The sequence below is a fragment of the Theobroma umbraticum genome, unplaced genomic scaffold, assembly GCF_002168275.2.
Source record: "Theobroma umbraticum cultivar Fairchild unplaced genomic scaffold, ASM216827v3 scaffold_299.0, whole genome shotgun sequence".
Classification (NCBI taxonomy): domain Eukaryota; kingdom Viridiplantae; phylum Streptophyta; class Magnoliopsida; order Malvales; family Malvaceae; genus Theobroma; species Theobroma umbraticum.
The window spans coordinates 857,286-866,637 of NW_018397285.1; the positions used below are offsets into that span (position 1 = coordinate 857,286).

Genomic DNA, 9,352 nt, shown 5'->3' on the forward strand with positions numbered 1-9,352 from the left:
TTTGAACAAAGTCACAATCAAGAATAAATATACAATTCGTCTTATAACAGATCTTTTTGACCAGCTAAGTCATGCAAAGTACTTTTTTAAATTATATCTGAGATTGGGCTACCACCAAGTAAGAGTGGTTGATGGAGATGAACTAAAAACCACCTATGTGACACAATATGGTGCATTTAAATTTCTTTTTATGCCTTTTAGACTAGCCAATCCTCTTATCACTTTTTGCACATTGATGAATCAGGTTTTCTATGATTATCCAAGCAAGTTCATGGTGTATAGTTCAATCTTAGATGAGCATTAATGGCATTTGTGACAAGTTTTCCAATGGTTACGCAACAACTAATTATATGTGGAAAGAGAGAAATGTGCATTCACATAAACCCGAATTTAGTTTCTTAGCCACATAATTGAACAAGTATGCATCCAGAGGGATATGTAAAAAGTGAAAGCTATCATAGAGTGGGTCACCCCTAAGAATAGAACTGAGCTTCACTCACTCTTAGGGACAGTCAATTATTATCGAAAGTTTATGGATAGGTATTCAAAAAGAATGGTGGTACTTACAAAGCTGCTTAAAAAAGGATAATAATGGGACTAGACACCTCAATTCTAAGAAGCTTTCAAAATTTTGAAAGAAATGATGATGATGGATCCTGTCCTAACACTCCCAGATATTGAAAAACCATTCAAGGTACAAACGTATGTGTCAGACTTTGCTCTTGGAGGGGTATGATTGCAAGCGAAACATTCAGCTGCATTTGAGAGTCAAAAGTGAAATGAAGCTAAAAGGAGACACATGGCGCAAGAAAAAGAACTCTTAGCTATAATTCATTACTTACAACTAAGGCAACACTACTTATTAGGGTCTCAGTTCATGGTTAAGACAGACAATGTTGCAATTAGTCACTCTTTCACTTAGTTGAAACTTACAACTAAACAAGCAAGATGGTAGGTAGTCTTAGCCAAGTTTGATTTCTACTTTGAGTACAAGTTCGAGAAGGCAAATCAAGTGGTCAACACCGTTAGCAGAAAGGCTAAGGAGTGGAGTTATTACGGATATTTGCAACCTTATTGAACAAAACTTAAAATGAGACCCTTAAGCCATTACCATCATGAAATTGGTAGAAAGTAAGAAGTTTAAGTACTTTTGGGTAGAAAATGGACTCTTACTAACAAAAAGGCCATGAATATTCATTCCAAGAGCTAGAAAGTTAAGAAAAAAGTTGGTGCGAGAATGTCATGACACTATTTGGGTAAAACATTCAAGTTCGCAATGCATAATGGCATTGTTGAAACAAGGTTACTTTTGGCCCCATATGCAGCAAGATGTGATGGATACCAAGACCTACCTTATTTGTCAATAGGATAAAGTAGAGAAATAGAAATTGGAGAAAATGCCTGAACCATTACTAGTTCTAAGTTAGCCATGGTAAAGCATTTCTCTTGATTTCATAGTAAGGCTTCTTATAATGGGAGACATGACAGCAATTTTTGTGGTAGTCGATTGTTTTTCAAAGTACGCTACATTTATCCTAGTATAGAAGTTAGGCTTTGTAGAAGAAACAACTTGCATAGTTTTCAAACATGTGGTAAAGTACTAGGGCATACCTAAAAGCATTATCAGTGACAAAGATCCATGGTTTGCTGGTTTCTTCTAGAAAGAGCTTTCCAAGCTATTAGTATTAGAACTCAAATCTCCTTCAGTTATCATCCACAAACAGATGGTCAAACAGAACACTTCAATGGACTACTAAAAGAATATTTACAACACTCCATACAAGCAAACTAGAGAAATTGGTTTAATCTATTGGATGTGGCTCAATTATGTTTCAATTTGCTAAAGGGTTTGGCCATAAACAAAATCACTTTGGAGGTTGTCATTGTAATAACCTTCTTCCCAATTGTTACCGACATTCGAGACTTGCGAGAAAACCCTCCAAATTCTGAACAATCCTTAGTTGAGATTTCTGTGAATTTTTAATCGAACATTCTAATTCATATATAAATCGACTTGGATTTTATCATTACGTTCTACTTGTAACCATCATTGAGAATTCTACCAACTTTTAATAACACTATCTTTTATGTAAACTGAATAAACAATGGTATTAAGAAATAGCAACTAGCTACTAATAACCAAATCTAACAAAATCCAAGATAATTTCAACATCACACTTAGTGTTGATTACACAACCACATGGTTTTAGAAAATACATTTTTGATTAGCTAATAATTTTTATAAGTCTAACTGTTTACGCAACATAACACCTATGCAACGGAGTGACTCGAAGTGGAAGTCTAAAATATGCCATTACCTATGATGCAGCAAGTCAAGATATGTTGGGCAATACACTTGAGCTGATCACTTATCTATTGAAAAAAAGATAAGGGCGTGAGTCTCACAGACTCAATGATCATCGGTTCCATGAGCAAGGCATAGATGGGAAACAAACTAGGGACAAAAGGATTGAATTTAAAACATAAGAGTATTTATAAACAATTCAACTCAAAAGGGAGATTTGTGCCTTACATGAAAAAAAAAACAAGAATTTTAATGCAACATAATCCTTTAAAAATAAATGTATCAAAATTAGTGCAAGTGAAAGATTTCTACCCTTGAAATCATTTAATTGGTTAACTCAAATCAATCCAACATAAACACACATGCTCCCATGAAATCAAGCATTATCAAAGATTATAGATAAATTCGCAAATTACCTCATCCTCGAGGAATTAAATATAAAGTCGTAGTATAATTAAGGGGGTTGCGAAAAAACTTATAATTCTCACCATGCAAAAAAATACATGTTTGAAAACCCAAAGAGATATCACTCTCGAGTAGGTAATCATAGTGATCAACTCATGGACCCGCTTTCATGTAATAACATCCAAGAGGCCCCCCTCCACCAAACTCCTACAGCCATGGTAGTCTCAATGATATTGACCAACATTGAAGAAATCATGTGGCTGCAACCATGTATGTCAACTTGTGGCCTAGCCACGTATATCATCCTGTGGCCTTACATTGTATATATATCACAAACCTTGACCTAACCACGTCTAACAGCTCGTCGATGACTCCAAAGTTCTCTAACTAGAGCTTACTTGTGCACAAGGGTCACACTATCCCGATGTGACATTCGACCTATTCTTGAATCTCCTAGTTTGATAAAACCATTTAAAAAAGAAGTTGGGTTCTCAAAAGCTTATTTCAAATCCATTTCCAAAATACCATTCATGGTAACATGATAAAACCCTTCTGTAAGACTTTATAATATAAAATCTTTGCATGAGGTTTAAATATCAAATCAGCATGGTGAATATGTATTCTATTCATGAATGCACATCACACAAACAATAAGGCACATTTTGACATAAATCATGTTAAAGAGCTTGTTTCTCGATTTTTAGAACCCTTTACATATATAACTTATATATATATATATATATATATATATTCAAAACAATTTCAAATGTCATGGCATCGACAATTGCATAGCATTTCTACTAGTTCATGCTTTCCACAATAATAGTTTATAAATCTTTCACGAATAATAGTATATAAAACATCATTCTATATATTATGGAACCTTTTTGAAATAGACACCTCCTATTCACCTCACAATAGCGAGACACTACGTTGCTATTGGTTCAGGTGCGTCTCTAGCTATTCTTACCCGTCGGTCGCCCATTACCTCCTCTGGTATGCTACCATGGAAAACTTTCCTTACTTATACACTTCCTAACAGCAAGTTAAACTTAATTTATTTAGTGAATGTCACCACAAATCCAATCATATTCCCTATTCTATATACCATATTATTAGTTTTCTTTATGTCCCAAAATCCCTCATAATAATCTATTTCTTCATTGCGTCTATTTTCGTATTTATACTTAATCACACCCATGTAGGGACAGCATCTTAATTAACAAATCTTAGTCAAATTTCACATCTTTTATGCTTATTATTCACCTTAATCTAACATGCAGTCTATGAACTTTAACCAAGCAAGTCCTATATGGCATAAAGTACCCACACTGCATGTTTACCTTCCAAATTTCTTTCACTTGAATCCCTCACATAAATCACAACTCCTCACATCTTCTATCACCATTGCTATCAAAAGTAGAAGTAATCAATATCTATCTTACTTTCCTTTCCATCCATGATTTTAAGGTTTCAAGCACTTACCCATCATTTGCCTTGCTTTAAATAACCATACTTTTAAGATCAACCCGCATGCATGCACCTGATTCTCTGAATCCTTGAAGAACCTTACTACCATAAGCAAAATCTCACATTACAATTGGTTTACAAAGCATGCATTCAAACAAAATGACAACCTTTACTTTTCATACCTTAAAATCTCCAAGCCGAACCTCCACTTTCTCTTTCAAGCTTCAACAATGGCATGTAAGAGAAAACCTCTCGATTTTCTCCATTCTTCTCCAAACCCGAGCCTCCACCAAGCCTTTTTCTTCTTTCTCCTTTATCTTTTCTTCTTTCTCCTTTCTTCCCTCTTTTTCTCTCAATGCCGATTCTATTTTTTTCCTCTCAAAGGTGTAGCTTTTCTTAAGGCAAACTCACTTTGTTTGTTTTTTCTTTGGTATGGTGGATTCTCCCAAGTTCCTCCATCAACTCAAATCTCTTTATTTATCCCTTACTTCGCACTAGACCATTTCATCCCCCACTCAAATTTCATGCACTAATTTTCTCCCTTGCTCATTAATCTATTATCTATCCTCACCTTACTTCTCTATCCGCCACCTTCACTATCCTATCTTTTCTTCTTTTATTATTTATTTCATACACCACCTTATTCCTCCAATCCTATTTCATGCATCACCTTTACCTTATATTTTATTTAGTCATTCATTAATCTATTCGAATCACATGCAACTCACATTTTTTTTCCTCAATTGGCCACCTAATGCGCCAATCTCACTATATGCAAATAGATTTAGTATTATTCTTCCTTTTACTTCACACGATGGGCATCCCACATGTTCCCCACTAACTTTTTCCTTTTTGCCTACTATAATTTGCACGTAATAGTGAATTCACATGCACATCTCATTATTTCACATATCTAACTTTCCTTGGTTAGTTAATATCCATTTAACTTCACATATTGAAATTGCATATAAGTCCTCAAACTTTTTCTTATTTATCATTTGACCCTCCAAACTTTTCATCCTTTACAATTTAGTCCTTCCTACATTTCTTTAATTTCAATTTCCTTCTATTTTCCTTCCTTTACATGTGTACAAATAAAATATAAAATTTACACCTCACCAAAGTGTCATCATAATATTTAAATATATACTTACCCATTTAAGCTTTATTTAATAAAGACACGTGAGCCCCACTAACATTGTTTTTCTTCAAAATTCTATCTTACTTCTTCTGCCACATTAGACTAGTCATATAGTCCTCTTTCATGACTAATTTCAACAATAGATAAAATATTAATATTTTAATATTATTTTATTTCAAAATATTCTTTTCACCCGTCATCACTCTTTGGCACTTAAATTTATGTCAATTGACACTTCGTCTTATTGATAAGGTCTTATTGGCTTTTATATGAGAGTACAAGGTGTTACAGTCTTAGGGTAACAACCTTCATCCATGACAATGCTTTTCCCCTTTATATCTGCTATGGATTACCCCAATGCCTTTTTGTGCTCTCTCAAAACTCTCAGTAACTTTTCTTCCTACTAGTTGGTAATATCAGATACAACAATAACTAGAAAAGTGGATGAGTTTCCAAGGTATGCATACCTCAAGTGTTTTAGTAGTGGATTGAGTTCTAACTTCAAAGGGACCACAATTCAAGGTTTCACTGGTTAGGATGAAGGGGAAGTTAAATCTAACAATTCAAACCTAACTCCCAATACTAGAGAAAGAGCATTCAATGCATAGACACTGTCTACAACTTCATCATTAATGGGCTTAGCTTTAGAAATCAATGATACTTTAAGAGGATCTTTAGGATGCTCTTTTATGAAAAATTCACTCATGACTTTATCTACCGCACTTACTACAAAACACTCATCATGAACATAAGTGAATTTTTAAGCACGAAAGATATTAAATGTTACCTTTCGATCTTGCACTCGTAAGGTAAGTTCTCCCTTTTCAACATCAATGAGTGTTCTAGTTGTGCATAAGTGATAACCCTATGATATAGAGTTATTTGGGCTTAATTTTGATAGTGATTTAGCTTAGTTCTTGTAGTAATATATAAAAATTAGTAAATTTTATTTAATTATTTTAAAATAATTAATTTAGGTGAGTCAATCTAATTTTACTTAATTTTATACTTAATTTGGTGTTAATGTAGTTAAGATAGGTTGTTACTAACTTATTTGTGCTTTTGTAGGTATTTGATGAAAGAAGAATTTTAATGAAAAAAGGAAAGCAATTTCGAGGTGTAGACTTTTACTTCACATGTTTTGGTATTTAAGAAATAACTCTCTCTACAGTGATCAAAATGAGATTATTCTTAGACCATTGGAAAGATAAGAGAAAAATATACAACATTCATGTTTACTACTTCACCCAGTTTGGCCTGGAAAGTAGTCAAAAATCTTAACGAACTTGACACACTATAGCAGTTCTAGAGCAATTATGATTTCTGTTAATTAATTGGGCAAGGTTGTGACTCTCATAGTCTAATGAGGAATCCTAGCTGAAATTGACTTCTTTCTTCACCCAACTTGGCCTAACTTTAAAGCCTATAAAAATAACCTTTCAGAGGACTTTTAAAAAAAGGAGAAAAAAAGGAAAAAAAACAAAATGCTATATTGACAATTGAGAGTCAAGCTACAAAGTCATTGACATTAAGAGGAACTTGAAGGATTCAAGGAGATTTGGAGATCAAGAACACAATCCTTGGTTTTTTCTATCTTTTTGTTGCCCTCTTCTTCTCTTAGTTTTAATGTTTAAATTTTATTTAATGATAATGTGTGACTTGATGGGAAACTAATTCATTAATCTAAGATTATGATTGAACTCAATATGTAGTTTGAATTATTTATCTCTCTTTTACTTATGTTTGATGGATTTAAGTTATTTATTTTATTATGTTCTTAATACTTCTAGTTGACTGGCCACCAATTTGATTGAATTGGAAACCTAGGTTAAGCCTTGACAAAGAGGATTTAGGTAGACCTTGAATAGAATAACGTATGATCAAATGCACTTAGTTGATTAGGTGGTTTGATTTGCATATAGGGTAGACATCTACTTATAAGCCATACGTAGCCAAAATTAAAGCACAAACTTAATGAATCTTTCTTCAATATAATTTGCATAGACATATAGTAAATTAATTGGGAGATGTATTTTATGAGAAACTCGATAGATACTTGCAAATAATTTAGGACTCTAGGTTAGCAACATAATCCATTAAACTGAGTTAAGAGAGAGAGACAATATTCAGATGAAGTATTGAAGGATATCAGAACCTTAGGTCCTGTAATTACTAGAAGTAAATTTGCTGATATATTAAGTTTTAGTTATTAGTTTTAATTTTTTTTAATTATTTAGATAAAATTATGGTGTGTTAATTTTAGCAGTTAACAATATGGATTAATTCAATTCTCTATGGGATTGACACTCTACTCATCTCTATATTATCTTTACGATAGTGCACTTGTGTAAGTAGAAAATTGAAAAAAGTTTTTTACGCCGTTGCCGACGAATTGATTTTTAGTTCTTTCTTGTTAATATTAATACCAAGCATTCTTAATTTCAATCTAGACCTTTCTTTTCTTTAAATTTGGGTACCTATGGTCACTGTATGCGAAGAGCCTGAAATTTGGAAATTGTTCCTTTTGATCCAGAAATCGAAAACCTTTTCGAAGACTTCGGAAGAATAATAAAAAGGCTTTTGCTCTAACTAAAACAATGGCTGATATACAAGAGGAAGAAACCAATCCTTTGAGGGATTATGCTATCCCACGAGTATAAAATCTCCACTCTACTATATGAAGACCTCTTATTCAAGCCAACAACTTTGAAATTAAGCCATCAATCATGTAGATGATTCAGACTGCTATTCAACTTGGGTTTGCTTAATAATGATTCGAATACTCATATTGTAAATTTCTTGGAAATATACGATACATTCCAGGCTAATGGTATTACAGATGATGCCATAAGATAGAGGCTTTTCCCTTTTTCATTGAGAGATAAAGTAAAGATTTGGTTAAATTCACTTCCTGCTGGTTCCATTAATACTTGGGATGATTTGGCTAAAATTTCTTAGTAAAATTTTTCCCACCTGTTAAGTCAACAAAAAAGTGAAATGATATCACTTTTTTCATGTAATTTGATTGTGAATCACTATATGAGGCTTGGGAGAGATATAAGGATTTGATAAAAAGGTGTCTTCACCATGGATTACCTAAGTGGTTGCAAGTTTAGACTTTTTATAATGGTTTGTTAGGACCTTTTAGAACTACCATTGATGCTACTACTGGAGGTCCACTCATAAGTAAATCCATTGATGAGGCTTATGATTTGCTTAAAGAGATAGCTTCTAATAATTATCAATAGCCATCTGAAAGATTAGGTACCAAAAAAATTACTGGAATTCATGAATTAGATGTGATAAACACTATCTCTACACAATTGGACTTTCTCGCAATGAAAATAGATAAATTGAGTGTTAATGTTGTTCAAAAATCCTTTATGACATGTGAATTTTATGGGGAAAGACATTCCAATGACAATTTTTCTACCTATTCTGAGTCTTGTCAATTAGTTGGAAATAGGCAATAAAACAATCCCTATTCCAACATTTATAATCCTAGTTGGAGGACTCATTTTAATTTTTCATGGAATAACAAGCAAGGGTCTTCATCAGTGGTTAAGTCAAACTTCCCTCTTGGATTTCCATCTAGAGGCCTTATGCCAGAGAAAAAGCCTTCAATGGAAGGTATGTTCATGCAATTCATGACAAAGACTGATGCATTTATGATAAGGACTAATGCCTGTATTCAAAATCAAGTAGCTTCAATTAGAAATCTTGAGACACAAGTGAGCTAACTTGCCAGTGCTTTAAATACTAGACCTCAGGTTACCTTACTAAGTGATACTAAACCCAACCCAAGAAGAGAAGGTAAGGAGTATTGTATGGTAATTACTCTTTGCAATGGAAAAGAGGTAAGTAAAATGGTAACTAGTAAAGCTTTAAATTTTGAGATTTCAATTTAATTTGATGAAATAGAAATTGAAAAAATTATTGAAACAGAAATTATGGTTGAAAAATCCGCTGAAAATTCCAAAGAAAAATCATAATTAAAATCTGCTTCCGCACCTCCACCACCTTTTCCTCAA

The 9,352-nt window shown here is 33.1% G+C and overlaps 1 long non-coding RNA gene and 1 other non-coding gene across 2 annotated transcripts; one reads left to right on the top strand and one right to left on the bottom strand.

The window, feature by feature from the left end:
• Nucleotides 1–6,785: 6,785 nt before the first annotated feature.
• Nucleotides 6,786–8,271, top strand: LOC110428484 (uncharacterized). Its single transcript, XR_002446460.1, has 2 exons — nucleotides 6,786–6,904; nucleotides 7,855–8,271. It is a non-coding gene; the product is annotated as an uncharacterized LOC110428484 (long non-coding RNA).
• Nucleotides 8,272–8,310: 39 nt separating this feature from the next.
• On the bottom strand, nucleotides 8,311–8,415 carry LOC149526250 (small nucleolar RNA R71). The gene has a single exon (XR_016352213.1). It is a non-coding gene; the product is annotated as a small nucleolar RNA R71 (small nucleolar RNA).
• Between the last annotated feature and the right edge of the window lie 937 nt (nucleotides 8,416–9,352).